Source organism: Rattus norvegicus, chromosome 3, assembly GCF_036323735.1.
Source record: "Rattus norvegicus strain BN/NHsdMcwi chromosome 3, GRCr8, whole genome shotgun sequence".
Classification (NCBI taxonomy): Eukaryota; Metazoa; Chordata; class Mammalia; order Rodentia; family Muridae; genus Rattus; species Rattus norvegicus.
The window spans coordinates 31,255,349-31,271,119 of NC_086021.1; the positions used below are offsets into that span (position 1 = coordinate 31,255,349).

Below are 15,771 nucleotides of genomic sequence, written 5' to 3' on the forward strand. Positions count from 1 at the left end.
AATCTTCCTTGATAGCTCTCCACCTCAGCTCTCTTGAAACTAGAGCTTCCTGATTTGGCTAGTCTAGCCAGGCAACATACTTTGGGACCCTTGCTAGTCTCTAAGTGCTGGGAGGGCAGGCAGACTGCTGTGTTTGCCCTGCATTTACACCAGTGCCTGGGGTCCACATTGATTTTTATGTCTGCATTATCTACTCAGCTGTCTTCCCTGCTGTGCTCCTGAATCTGCTAAATTTACTTGAAGGGTTCAGTGTAAATCTCTGAAGTACAGTGCCATGGATCCTGTCAGTGGCCTTGGAGTAAGTGGCTTTGGAACTGGGCACAAACAGCTGTTGCCCTAATTGAATGGCTTTATGTGGGTTTCTGCCCGGTGCACTGTGTTCTTGATGTACCTTTCCTGGGCAGACATGAACCAAAGTCTGCTTCCTAAAGAGTAGAGAACTAAAGTCCAATCAAAGTAATAATTCTGATCAAGTCCAACTTATCAGTGAGTATCATAAACCAGCCTGAGTGACAGCCCCAGAGCTCCCCAAGCAATCTGGAGGCAGTGGGAGGCACAAGTGGAAGTCTACTTAGCATTCTAAAAACATGCCACAGTGGGGGCACACATTTAATCCCAGGTATGGGACCCATGGATCTCTGTCAGTTAAGGGCCAGCCTGGTCTACAGAGCTAGTTCCAGGATAGCCAATGCTAGACAAGTCAAAGAGTATTTGCTTTTTGTATATGGGTGCTTTGTGTCTGTGTCCCATGTGTGTGTCTGGTGGCTGTGGAGGCCAGAAGACGTGTCTGATCCTTTGCCACAGGAATTATGGATGGTTGTGAGTGGCCTTATGGGTTCTGGAAGAGCGACTAGTGCTCTTGAACCTTGAGCCCTCTCTCCCAGCCTCTCCCTAACAATTGTGTGCTACTTGTGCAGTTTTGGGGAGGAGCTTTGTGAATCCCTTAGCTTTCTGATTATTGGGACTAAGTTTCCCTTTGGAGTTCATGAGCTATCCTCCCTCCAAGAGAGGTGGTGTTGCTCCATGGTCCAATTGTGAAGACCTGTGTTCCACCCTTGGTTACAGTCATGTGGACCTGAGTGTGACTTTCTACTTGTTTGCCTGCCAGTTCTACTCTGAGCAGGTACTATGGGCTGCTCTGTGAGGAGGGCTGCTGCCCTGGTAACGTTTGTGAGTGGACCAGTTCATACCCAAGGTTTATCAGTGTTTGGGGGGAGTTTGCATATTTATGTTAATTTCAAAGTAAGGCATGCAGAGATGACATTCCACAGCTAGCGTTTTGCTTTTAAGTCTAGTGGTTAGACACAAACAAGGCACAGTGTGTACAGGGCTCTAAGCTCCTTCAGTTACTGAGGCAGGGTTTTTCAAAGGCTTATTTGATACATGATAGGTGTTGAGAGTTGAAGACCAACTGAGACCCTGTCTGAAAAATAGCCCCTCTTCTCTCTGTCTCTCTCTTTACATTTAAATGTATATGAGTACACCAGTATCTTCAGACACACCAGAAGAGGTCATCAAGTCACATTACAGATGGTTGTAAGCCACCATGTGGTTGCTGGGAATTGAACTTTCTGGAAGAGTAGACGGCTGAGCCATCTCTCCAGCTCCAGTAAGACTTTAAAGACAGGACTGCCAGTAGTTCAGTGGCAGTGTTTATCTTGATAAGTACTGGTTTTCACCTTCCCCAACCCACCACTCCCAACTAAAGCAAAAACTTAACCGTTGGGTATGGTGGTGTCACGCCCATAATCCCAGAATTTGGGAGTAGAAGGCAGGAGGATAGGGAGTTCAAGATCAGCCTGGACTAGATGTGACCCTCCCTGCCTAGCAGAAATAGGACATGACTATTCTAGAAGCTTTCAACTGTGATGAGTGGAGAGAGCAGTGTGTTTCACAGCATGCCCCACCCCCACCCCCGTTACCTGCTTCAAATATGTCACAGGTCTTTCTCAATTCTGTCTTGAAGATTATGTGATCTTAGTCTTTCTTTGTCTTAATACTCTTTAGGATTTTGTGCTGTGTGCCCATACTATATGTTCATTTTTGTTACATGAGCATCAACCATATACAGCATGTCTATGTACACACACATGCACACAAGTGGATATACACCTCAACACGTATTACAGCACACACATATAATACCCACTGCATAGGTTTCTGTTACTAAAGATACAGATTAAGTGCCATTGTCAATTTAAGGAAACGTGTGGATACCACCTCCTGGCAGCACAACCTGCTCTAGGAGAGCCCATATGAGCTCCCAGGCACAGCTACCTGTTCGTCTGGAGTAGTGCTCTATTTGCTGTTTGAGTATGAAGTGCCAGATTTCTGTCAGGAACACCCTAATAGCTGAAGTCGATGAGCAAATAGCTCTGGGTGGGAAGTTGAGCTACTGTTCATGACAGCCCTCCAACCTTCAGAACGAAATTGCCCATTTGAAGTAGTCTACATCTGTCCCAAACACACTGGTTAAGAGAGCTGGGCATGGTGATCAGAGTAGAAATGTCGAGCTAGAAATCTGTACAAGATTGCGTTTTTTTGAGCTTCTAAAACTTGCACACTCAAAAAAACAGTGGTTAGATGCCACAAAGTAGGTGGCAATGCCTTAACCGTATGTGTGTTGTTAGGCCCAAGGGCCTCTTCCATCCTTGTCAAGGGGAGTGCTAACCTTCTCTCCTTTCATACAACACGATACTGCCTTCTTCCCGCAATCTATTTAAAGCCCTCATACTGTAGCCTCTTTTGGTAATGGTGAATTTTATTTACTAGCCACGAAAACATGTTATTGAAAAGCATTATATATTTTTTCGGTTGCTTAATAATTTAATCGTGGTTATCTAAGAATAAAAACGGTTTATTCATTTTTAACCCGACCAAACTTTAATTTATTCATAGAACCAGCCAATCACAGGCCGAAGGGAACACCGGAAGTTGTGAACGTTCTTGAGCAAAACAGATTCCCCGGAAACAAAACAGGGTGGGCGCACATCCAACCGGGACACGCTTGCGGACGGCGGGAAGTGGGAGTGGGCGGGGACGAATCAGAGGATGAGCGTCTGTTAATCCTTCATGAATTTCCGGGCGACGGTTGTAAGCGCTAAAGTTGGGGGGGAAACTGTGTACAGAGTCTGCGCATGCTCCTCGGTTCGATCCACTATGATCGCGCATGCGCAGCGACGGCTGCTACACGTCCGCGGGCGCTCTGGATTCGAGGAAGGCAATGGCTATTTCTGCTTCTGTATCTACGTCCGGTGATCTTCGGTTAAGTTCATTTTATTGAAGAAACCATCGAGCCAGAACCAGCCCCCTTCGTAAAACCACGGTCTGTTAAGAGTGCACACGTGTCTAAACAAGGACAGACATACTTAGACTTGCACAAGTGTCATGCACATTTTTACAAACGCGTGGCCAAGTGCACACGTGTGCACATATGCATACAAACAGTGAAGGAGCTGTATGTATCGGCTGTGTTTACTTTGTATTTTTCGGGCTGCTTGTGTTTTACAGCAGTCAGTAGTTCCCTGGGCGTGTAGTACATACCTGTACTCTCGCCACCAGGTAAGTGCAGGCAGGCAGGAAAATTGAGTTCTAAGTCAGCCTAGTCTAGGTGAAGGAGATGTGTCTTAAAAACAAACGGGACTTAATTTGTTAAGGCAGATTCATGGCCAGGCACTGAAGGAATTGAAGTGGTGCCAGGGTTGTTCAGCGAGGTATTGTGGACCGGGTGGGTGTGCATATCACATCTGGAAAGCTGGCATGATTTTAGAGAAGGTCTGTAGAACTGTGCATAACCCCGATTGTTCTGACCGTAGCAACTTGAACTCAGATACATAGCTGCCTCTGCCTTCCCAGTGCTGGGTTAAAGGTCTGCAGCACCATGGCCCAGAGGTTAGCGTTGAGTCAGGTTTTTGTACTGCGAAGTTTTAGGACAAGTTTGGTGGCTGCAGGTGGAAAACTGTTGACAGATGGAAAGACAGCAGGTTACCCAACAGATTGTCTATATGAGAGAGCATGGGCCAGGGTCTGCGTCTTCTCCTTGGAAGTATGAGCTGGACCTGAGGCTGGGAGTAGCATTTTGGATGATCTTGGGTAATCTGCAGGGCATTGTGTTGCCCGGAGCTGGGAGAATGAATTGGTAGCTTTTACTTGGCACCAGCACAGCTACATCCTCCTCGTGGGCTCACAAGTTCACTGTAGATAGAAGGAGGAAGCGGGCAGCCGGTTCCATAGGAACCCCAGAGCGGGTCTCTTAAGCTTTAAAAACAAAACAAAGGCATGTTGTCCCCTGACGACTTTTCAGAGTCACTTCTATCATGTGGGTCCCTGGGCTCAAATTCAGGCTGTCACATCAGCCACTGGATGCCTTTATCCATGGCATCTTCTCACCAGTCCTCTGTGGTTCCTACCATCAAGGCCTGGCTTTGCATTTGGTGCAGGTGGAGATCATCACCACATTTAGAGACAAAGCTGGAATGACTCACGCTAAGGAAAGGCAGCTAGAGGGTCAGGAGCTTGCTGGAAGGGCCTGCTAGGCCACTGTTCTTTCTTGGACAACCTGCAGAGCCTGTGGGAAACAGAGGGGCTCTTTGTCGTGCTCACCAATGGAGGATGCTGTGCTGGTGCCTCTGGGCCCTGAGCTGTGATAAGCACCTTCTCTTCTGTTGTCTTCCACAGTAGCACCTGCTCACAGGAAGGCCCAAGGTGCTCATTGAATATATGTCTGGTCAGCATAGGGCTTCCCTCACCGAGCTCCTTGCCATGAACCGTACCAGGCCAAATCTTCACCGATACCCCAGGGATTAAGAAACAGTGAGAACTTGCTAAGACCAGCAGGCTTGTCTGGGCTACAGGTAGAGCTGCTTTCTCTCGTGTGCCTAGAGTCTGGAGCACGAAGATAAACAAATAGAGCAATCACTTCTGGCCTGGTGGCTGTCCTTAAATGCTCCTAAGGACATCATGAACTGCATACAGAGAAAGTTCTAGAAGCCAAATATGTTCAGGTCACTTCACCAAATCGGTTACTAGATAGAACGCAAGCAGCTAAACTGGAATGTCAGATAAAACAACGTTTTTTTAAGTGTGTTCCAAACATTTCACAAGACATATTTCACTAAAACTAACTTGTTTACCCGGGAGTCACATTTAATGGAATATCCTTTATTTTTTTATTTTATTATTATTTCTTTTTTTGGTTCTTTTTTTTTTTTCGGAGCTGGGGACCGAACCCAGGGCCTTGCGCTTCCTAGGCAAGCGCTCTACCACTGAGCTAAATCCCCAACTCCTATTTTTTTTTTTTTTTTTTTTTTTTTGGTTCTTTTTTTCGGAGCTGGGGACCGAACCCAGGGCCTTGCGCTTCCTGGGTAAGCGCTCTACCACTGAGCTAAATCCCCAGCCCCTTTTTTTTTTTTTTTTTTTTTTTTTTTTAAGATTTACTTATCACTTTATTCAGACACACCAGAAGAGGGCATCAGATCCTGTTACAGATGGTTGTGAGCCACCATGTGGTTGCTGGGAATTGAACTCAGGACCTCTGGAAGAGCAGTCAGTGCTCTTAACTGCTGAGCCATCTCACCAGCCTCTATTTTTTAATGTTATTATTTTTTAAAAATGATGTTAATGAGAACTTGCCTGCTTGTGTGTATGTGTGTGATGTACACGAAGGAGGGTATCCGAGCCTTTGGAACTGGAGTTACAGTGCTTGTGAGCTGCTGTGTGGATGCTGGTTATTGAACCAGTCTTTGCTGAACAGCAAGTTTTCTTAATTGCTAAGCTACACACACACACACACACCCTCACACATATTCACACAAGTCACACATACGTTCATACAATTCACACACATAATTCACACACACACATTCACAAACACACTCACACATTCACACACACATTCATACAATTCACACACACATCCACACACACATACACATTCACACACACATATTCACACTTACATCCACACACATACACACACATTATATATCTTTATATAATATAGAATGAAGAACACTAGCATGGGTATGTTTATTCGGTTTTGTATGTAGATGTGACATGACTTGCCCTTGACAATGGACGGTACCCTGTAACTAGCAGCTGAAATAAACTTTTCCTCCCTAAGTTGCTTCTGGTCAGGGCATTTTATTACAGCAACAGACATGAAATTAGGACACCACCTAAGTTCCACTTGTGCAGGGGCATGAAGGAAAGAGAATGCAAATTACATCTGTGCTAAAGATCCCCTCCTGGGACCCTGAGTTGGAGCTCTTGGAAAGAGCATGATGGCAGAAACAGTAAGGAAAGTGGGCGTATGTGCTATGGTGTAAAGGAAATTAATTCAGCAGGAACCTTGGTGTGTCGCTGAGCCCTGATGACCATGGTCTTTACCAGGTAGAAGAGGCTCTTGTGGACCTTAGTGCCTGTAGTCAGTATACAAATTGAGTTGTTAAAGCAATTGAGAGCAGATGAGGACTGGAGAGATGGCTCAGTGGTTAGGAGCATGACTGACTGCTTTCCCAGGGTCCTGAGTTCAATTCCCAGCAACCACACGGTGGCTCACAACCATCTGTAAAGAGATCTGATGCCCTCTTCTGGTGTGTCTGAAGACAGCTGCAGTGTACTTATATACAATAAATAGCCCTTGTAGCCAGTGTCTGTAACCCTGTGCTGGAGACAGTGGGGGCAGGCTGGTAGTGGACACAGGCTGGACCCTGTAGCTCATTGGCTAGATACCTGTGATCCACTGAGAGATCCTGTCTCAAGAGATAAAAGTGTAGAGTGTTGCCTAGGAAGCTCAAGGGTTCGGTCCCCAGCTCCGAAAAAAAGAACCAAAAAAAAAAAAAAAAAGTGTAGAGTGATTGAGGGAAGCCTCCAACATCAGCCACTGGCTTCCACACATACATGCACAGGCAAACATACATGCACCACACATGACATTATTTATTTAAAATAAAATAAATATAGTAAGGTTTCTGTTAAGCTGAAGTTCTCTTCAGATCTCCAACTCCTTTCATTACGTTGACTGCAATACACGTCTTCCTCTTGACTTGGTTCCAGGCACAGTCTGTAGTCTCCTTGGCAGACATCTCGTAAGTCTTGTATCTCCAACATCTTAGGATCTCCACCAAAATCCAGGCTTCACCTTCACAGTTTCATGCAATGGCCTCTCTGGCCTCCATGCAGGGATACCCCTTACATATACCTTGCCTCAGCAGCTTTTCTTAGCAATGGAGGGAGATTCCACAACTCTTTTCTTGTATTATTGACTCTAAAGCCAGAACCATGAGGCTGAAGCTGCCAAGTTCTGCTGCTTCCTGGGGCTGGAATATGGCCCCTGGTTCAGTTACACCTGTATCAACTTTCTGTTTTCAAGGGTTTCCCCCTTTGCTTAAGTAGTCCTTAAATTCCTTTCCGCAAATTGGAAGCTTAGCTGTGTGGGTCTTGCCCTGAGGTCACCGATCCCTTTATTCCAGTTAGCATCAGACTTTTTATCTCCTTGAACTTGTCTCCATTATGCCTTTCTGTGTTCCTGTTCTCCTGACATGGGACAATTTGTATTTCTCTTTGTTCAGTTTGCTCCTTTCCATTACACATCTGTATAGGTGATTACTGATAGTCACACCACCTGGTCAATACCTTGAAATCGCCCCTGTCAACATTGATCCAGAACTCTTCAATTTAGCTTCAGCCAGAGTTTTAGGACAAGGACAAAAAGCAGCCACACTCTTTGCCAAAATATCCCAAGAACTGTCTCTAGGCCATTAAATAATCTTCTCTCAAGCCAGGCCATCATCATATGTAATATGACCCATCCAGCCCCACTTAAAGCATTCAATTGCTTCCATAATCCATAGTCTATTAAAATTCACATTCTGCCAACAGGAGGCATGGTCAGGCCTGTCACAGTAACATTCCATGGTACCAACTTCTGTCTTAGTCACTGTTCTATTGCTGTAAAGAGACGCCATGATCACAACAGTTTTTTTATTTTTTCCACTGTGTATCCCTGGCTGTCCTGGAACCCACTCTGTAGACCAGGTTGGCCTTGAACTAGCAGATCTATCTGCCTCGGCCTCCCAGGTGCTAGGATTAAAGGTGTGCGCCTCTCCCGACTGGCTACAGCAGAACTCTTATAAAGAGAAGCTCTTAACTGGGGCTGGCTTACAGTTTCAGAAGTGTAGTCCACTATTACCATGGTGGGGAGCATGGAAGCAGGCAGACACAGTGCTGGAGAAGTTGAGAGTTGTGTGTCCGGATATGGAGACAGCAGAAAGCTACAGGGTCTGGCTTGGGCTTTTGAAACTTAAAAGTTCCCACAACCAGTGACACAGTTCCTCCAACGAAGCCACACCTTCTAATCTTTTCAAATCGTGCCACTTCCATTGTTAAGTCTCAAACCCTGGAACAAATGGCCGAGATGCTTTTCTAACCTATCAGAGTTAACCTGGCTATCAGGTTTTTCCAGTATCCCTCCCTACCTGTTGCAGGGTCCTCCTTTCTGGTATGCCCCACTCCCCCTACTCCAAACTCTCCAGCCCAAAGGACTGGACTGTTTTTTCCTATATAACCCAGCCATTTTGGTTACCTGCCCTTTTTGTACTTTTGCACTCGTGGAGGTTGTGCCTGGTTCCCCTGCTCTCCCTTCTCCCCCCTCCTCTGCCCCCTTGGTCCAGCTCAGACTAGTCACATTCTGTAAAAGTATCTTTGGTTTTCTGTACTTTATTGTCTCTGAGGCTTACTGCTTCAGTCTGCTAACCTTGGCCTGGTCTTGGAAGCTTCTAGCTTCTTTACAATCTAATGGAAGTCTAGAATGTTTTTAGCCTCTGAGACTTGCTGCAGAATAGCCTAACCCTTTCTTCTTTCCTCTGAACTCTGGCTGGCTGGTTCAACTCAGCTGTTCTGCCTCAAACTCCTCTTCAAGCTGACTGATTCAATCTGGCTTCTTACTCTTAGCCTCCAACTTTTTGCTCTGCTTGGCCTCAAACTAACTCTGGCAATCTGTTCTAATCTCTGGCCCTTCATTCTCGGGCTTGTTCTCTCTTCACTTGTAAAGAGTCTGTAAAACTCTCCCAGTAAAACTGCCCCCTCCTCTCTCACTGCCCCTTAAGTAGCTTCCTTTTTTTCTCTCTTCTCATGAGAGCTGCCAGTATCCTATTCGGTCAAATCTTTCTTTGGTTCGTCACTTTGTCTGCCACTCAATTAGACATCACTTTCAAACATGGCTGCTTCCTTCTACAAACTAACTTTACCTTCATAGTTTAGGATTAAAGGTGAGTACTAAGGGCATGTCTGTGTTCTAGCTAGAGGAATTAGAGATGTATGCTAGGGCTGAGTCACACCACAACTAGAAATAGTCCTCCCCCCTCCCCCCAGTAAATAGCACAACCTCAGGATTGACAGTACAGTCAAAGTCCACTCTGGACTCTCAGATGTTCCTGCTTCCCTTTTGCCTAAGGCAAACCTTCTCTTCCTCCGTACCTAGAAGCAGTCATGTCCTCTCCTTTTTTATTTCTTTTGCATTCACCTTTGAGCCTACAGGGGTCATTTCATTCAAACCGTCACATCCAACAAGATGGCTCAGTGGGTAAAGATTGTCACCTCTGAACTCAATGGCCTGAGCTGGATCCCCAGGCCCAGCATCTTGTGACGAGAGAACTGACTCTCACAGGTTGTCATCTGACTTCCACATGAATGCACGTCACAGTGTATGCCCCACCCCTACAAATAAATGTAATATTTATTTATTACTTAGAGACAGAGTTTCTCTGGGTAGTTCTGGCTGTCCTGGAACTTGCTCTGCAGACCAGGCTGGTCTACAGAGATCTCAAGGCTCTACCTGCCTCTGTCTCCCAAGTGCTGGGATCAAAGGTATGTGTCGCGACTGCCTGCTGTAAAAAATTGTTTTTTTGGTCTTTAAATATTTTAAAATTTATTTTATGTATGTGAATGTTTTGCTTTCATGCACACTAGAAGAGGGAATCAGATTCCATACAAATGGTTATGAGTTACTATGTGGTTGCTAGGAATTGAACACAGCTCCCCTGGAAGAGCAGTGCTCGGTCTCTCCAGCTTGTGAAAAACATTTTAAAAGGAGATTAAAAAAAAAAAAAGGTGTGAGTGGTGGTGCACACCTTTAATCCCATCACTTGGGAGGCAGAGGCAGGCAGATCTCTGAGTTCAAGGCCAGCCTGGACTACAGCGTGAGTTTCAGGGCAACCAGGGCTACACAAAGAAACAAACAAACAAACAAAAAAAATAATAGGGGCTGGGGAGATGGCTCAGCGGTTGAGAGCACTGACTGCTCTTCCAAAGGTCCTGAGTTCAATTCCCAGCAACCACATGGTGGCTCACAACCATCTGTAGTGGGATCTGGTGTGTCTGAAGACAGCAACAGTGTACTTACTCATATAAATAAAATAAATCTTTATAAAAAAAAGTATTTAAGACATTAGATAAGGCCAGACCTATGGGTTTAGAGATTGGTTCAACTAGTTGGAAAGGGAAACTACTTTAACAGTTAAAGTTAGACTCTGTTCATTAAGTTCAAAGCTTTCATTCATAAAATCAATTAACAATGTAGACTGCCCATCTGTCTCTGAGGACACTGTCAGCTAGTCAGCACCCTAAATTCTCCCAGAGTCAGCTCATTTTACGACTCTTTGAGTCTGGCGTCCTTATGGTCACCAAACCCCTGTATGTGGTGTTTGTTTGTTTGTTTCTTTGCTTTTGTTTTCTGAGATGGGGCTTCTTTGTATAGCCCTGGTCATCCTGGACCAGGCTGGCCTGGAACACGGAGATTCCTCTGCTGATAGGTCCCATGTTATATTGTTATTGACCTTATGCCCATCTTGACATATGTGGGGAGACCACAGTGCTCCTCACTGATGTTGGGGAACCCCTGGAAAAATGACTTCCCACAGTCATGCTAAGAGCAGTGTCTTCTGGACCATGCCGCACAGATGAGAGACATCCTGGAACAAATTTAGTGTAACATTCCAGTCTCTTTGAGGGGTCACACTTTCCTCTGTGACCCCACACAGTTCGAGGCTTCAACTTTGTGCCACTCACCCCGTGGGCCATGTCTTTGCCAACCAGCTGAACTGAGCTTCTCTCCCTGCTCTACCAAAATCTGCTTAGCATTATCATAAGCCAGCAAATCCAGCCTATCCAGTTTGATTCCTCTGCAGTTATGCCACATGTTTAATGGTGCATTGGAGGCAAGGCCATTCAGGTGAGGAAGCTCTTTCAGCCTCTTCCAGCTTGCACTTTTGGGAGTCTGGATTTCCCAGATCTCAGATGCAGTTTCTGCTCTTGATCTGGAGGAAGTTCCACCATTCTCCACGCGGAGGCGGGCTTGCACCACTCAGGGTGCAGGGGCTCTGGAAAAGCCAAAAAAGTTTTCGCTCCCCACCTTGGAGCCTCAGACCTTGGGCAGGGCTGCTTTTGTTAACTTCCACTTCTCTTTGGCTTGGACACGTTGCCCACTCAGACTGGGGTTTGTTTCTTTCTTCCCAAAGGGACTGATCAGAGAAGTATATAATGTGGACTTGGTTCTGGGGCAGGCTCGGGAGGCCCAGCTATGACTGCCCTATTTCCAGATGGAGAAACTAAAACTTGGAATGCTCACAGGGTGCTGGGGTGATGACACCGGCCACTCTTGGGGTGTTCTGATTTTGTTCTAGCACCTTGGCTGACAAGCACAAACTGAACTGGGGTCTACAGCCCCAAAGGACTCTGGGATGCTAGGGAATACCCTGGGCTTGTGACTTGGTGTGTAGTTATGTTTTGGGTCTCCAGTAAGTGCTGTGGTGGACCAGCTTCTGCCCATTGCATATGTACTGTGCATATATGCAATTCCCATGTGTGATGATTAATGTTGACTGTCAGGTTGACAGGATCCAGTGTCACTTATGAGACAAACCTCTAGACATGTCCTCAAGGAATTTTCTAGATTGTGCTTCTCCAGGTAGGAAAACCCCTACCCCCGAAACTGGCCAGTACCATTTCATGGGCTGGGGTTTTATTCTGAATAAGAAGAAAGTGGGCTGAGTACCAGCATTCATCTGTCTCTGCTTCCTCAGCATGGATGCCACATGACTAGTTTCCTCAGGCCCCTGTAGCCACATCTTCCCCACTCTGGTGATGTGAACCCCTCTCCCCCTCCCTTCTTTGAGTTCCTTTTGTCAGGTGTTTTGTTAAATAGCAACAAGGAAAATAACAATTTTTTCCTACCACCCAGGAGACAAATGGAAGCATGGGTGAAGAGCCCAAGCCAGTCACCAGATTCTCTGAGGGACATAGTTTGTATTTCTGTAAACCTGATCATCTGTTTTTGTGAATGGCCTGGGAAAGATACAACCAACCAGTCAGTGGCTTTGAAGGCTCAGCCGAGTCCCCACAGGGGACAAAGGGCTGGGCTAGAGGTTTGTGGTATGTACGACTGGCTCAGGTGGCTTAACAGGACCTTGTCTGTGGACACCTCTGACTGTACCAGCACTTCGCAGACAGGCTACTGCTTAGACTCTGGGTTGATTTTTCTGTGTCTCAATGAGACTGGTGTCAGTTTTAAAGTAGCTGCCGTCTGCTGGAGCCCGAGTTCTGGCAATTAGCTTCTTATTTCTCACGGCAGAGAATGACTGAGGCCAAGCTCTCTCTGGGAGATGCCCCCACAAGTGACCAAGGCTGACTCCCTCTGGGGGATGCCCTTGTGCTTCTAGTTTAGCAGGCCTTGGATGGTTTCCTGCTTTTGTGGGGAGGTGAATGACTATCCAGTGGGGTGAGCCTTCTCCTTGGGGCCCTCTATTAATAAAACAACAACTGACCCCCGGACGTGCAGGCAAATGAGGGGACACAGTATTCCCAGGGTCGGCGTTGGTCCAAAGACCTTTCGTGCCTGACCCAGCCGCCTCTGGAGTGCTCCCATCCTGCTCTGGCCCCTTGGCTGAAGGACCGGAAGTTCTGCATGGTCCAAGCTGGGGCTGCTCTTCCTCCAATATATAAATAACCCACTACCAGCTCCCTGGGAGAGTCCTAAGGGCCCGAAGGAGGGAGGGACAGGGTCCCAGGCCCTTGAGACCAGGCATGACTCAGATAAAGTCATCTGCTTTCCAGGTTGTTACAGAACCTTCTTGGTCTACCCTGGTGCTGTGCTGTTTGCAGAACCCAGAGGCAGCCTAGATGAGGGCGCTTGCTCTGTTTCTCTCATTCAGTCGTTTTTGTGGAATCAGTGGCTATTGGCTGGGACAGACATGGAGACAATTTTCTCCTGGCTCTGGAAGCCTAGCTGTGCTGGAGAGGTGGACGACTGAAAGCCAGGGCAGGGACCAAATTTCTATCATCCATCTAGAGCAGTGGTTCTCAACCTTTTAATGCTGTGACCCTTTACAACAGTTTTTCATGTTGTGGGGACCCCAACCATAAAATTATGTCCATTGCTACTTTGTAACTGTAATATTGCTACTGTTGTAAATCATTATGTAAATATCTGTGTTTTCTGATGATCTCGGGTGACTCTAAGATCCCGTAAAATGGTCGTTTGACTCTCAGAGGGGTCCTAACCCTCAGGTTGAGAAGAACTCCTGATCTAGAAGAACACACAGTACTCTACTGAAGCTCTTCAAGAGAGACCCTCAGCCAGCTAGCCTGGTCCTTTTGGGTTCTCCTGAGTACCCCGGTCCTGACTTGGTGACTCTGACTTTGTCCTGTGGTCCCTGGTAGCCTCTGCTGTTTCTGTTGAACTGGGGCCTGTCTTTATGTCTGCTCCCTTCCAGCACCACACTCACTGAACCACAGGGGAAGAGTCAGCCAGACTGACTGTATGCGCTACAGGCTGCACGGGGTTCTAGGATACCTACAGTCACCGGCCACAGATGAACACTGGGGTGCTCGGAAACTAGAAGTGAAGACAAAATGGTCCTGACTCTGTCCATCTAAGCTTTCCTGTCTGGAACTGTGGGCCCAGGCCAAGGTTCAGGACACCACATCCAGGCTGGGTCCCTGTTTTACTTGGAGCAAATAAAGGTTTCTGTGCAGCCTGATACTGCATCACTGAAGTTCCATGAACTGAAACTGGGCTGTTCAAAACAAAGCTGCCTGTTCTGGAGGTCAATATCAAGGCATGGGGGACATGGAGTGGGGGACTGGTGCTGACCCTTCCCAAGGCTCTTAGAGGGGTGGTTCCTCCTGTCTCCCAGATACTCCTAGGATTGAGAATGTATTATTAAATTTCTTTTTCCTTCTCTTAAGGTTTCTTGATTCCCTGTGTGTTCACACAGAACTCCTATAATGGCACTTGTCATTTGATTTAAGGCCTTTAATCTACTGATCCCCATTCACATTTGCAAAGTATCGTTTTCCAAACAAGGGCAGTTGTAAGTTCCAAGGGAAATGTCTTTGAGGGAGGCAACATTCAGTCCACTACTCTCTTCACCTCCATCTTCACATATGTCCTCCATGAAGTGGGGTGCAGTCAGCGGTGTGGCTATAATTCTATGTCCCTTCCTATAGGTCTGGCCTTCCAGGTGAAGTGGCGGCTTCCCAAGTCAGGACCCAAGGTTGGTTCTCCTCTGTGACCAGACCCTGTGTGGGAAATGCAGGAGATTCATGCTGAGGGCAGCCTCTCTCAGTCCAGGGGAAGTCTAGAAGAGTACAGTTCGACTGTACCTGCCTCCAGGGGCTCTCAGGCTGAGTAACCTGGGTTCATTCCGTGTTTCATAAGCAAGTTGCCCACTGACCCAAGTGGAGCTTTGAGGTAGCTAGTGTGGTAGGCCGCCAGTCCTGCACAGCCATCCTGGGTCCTGCCCTTCCTCCCCTGCTAGAATGTTTAACTTTTCCCACCTCAGGGTCTCTATTCACATGGTTCTCTACCTTTTCAGTATGTCCTCCAGGCTGGCCTCTCAGCCATCCCATGGCTAGCTATTTCCCTGACCACTGTGCCTCCAGTAAGCACTGTAGGGGTCCTTCGGCAAATGGAGGATCCAAGGACCAGCAGGACCACAACTGGAGCGGGGTGGTAGCAGCTGGGAATGAAGGTAACAGATGGAGACCTGGCTGGGCTTGCTTGGGGGCTGCCTATGAACCTCTGGGCTGTCCCATGAGGATCTAGTGCATGGGCCGAAGGTGCAAAGAACAAAGCACCATTTCCAGGCTAGGGACCCTTCGTAGGCCCACTGTACATTGGCTTCTAGGGAGGTTGAAGTGGTCTCGCTTCCTCAGCCAAAAGCCATGCCTCAAGTGGGGGATAAATATGACAGCTTGCTCTCCCAACTTGCCACGCAGCTGAGCACCAGGTGACCCCTTTTGACAGACATCTTAAAGAGGCAAAGCCATTACTGGAGGATCCGCTCAAAGAGCCTGGACTCAGGCCTCCTCTGTAGTGTAGAGAGCCCACACCAGGCAACAGCCCCCACCCCAAAACCAACCACCCGGGGGACTGTTTTCCTAGTTTCAGTTGCCAGGACACACTCCCGTGGCCTTGGGGTCTAGCCTGGCCTCAGCATTACTCAAATCTTCCTCCAAGTGGCCGCTTTGCAGACATGCAGAATCCAAGTGTTATGGAGGCTCGCACCAAAGTTCCAGAAAGTCACTGAGTAGTAGGGCTGGAGTCCCTGCAAGGAGGTTCTGAGAGACCACTGTGTGACGCTTGAAGGTGAATGTCAGTTGCAGAGGGGATCCCAGGATGTTGGAGATGACCGGACAATGGAATATCCACTGAGGAAAACTGCAGGCACACACTGGAGGTGACCTGGGAGAGGTTAAATGTGCTTCAGCTGG

The 15,771-nt window shown here is 47.2% G+C and overlaps 1 non-coding gene across 1 annotated transcript; it reads right to left on the reverse strand.

Annotated features, from left to right (window-relative positions):
* Positions 1–2,567: 2,567 nt before the first annotated feature.
* On the reverse strand, positions 2,568–2,693 carry LOC120102096 (U6atac minor spliceosomal RNA). Its single transcript, XR_005503118.1, has one exon. It is a non-coding gene; the product is annotated as a U6atac minor spliceosomal RNA (small nuclear RNA).
* Between the last annotated feature and the right edge of the window lie 13,078 nt (positions 2,694–15,771).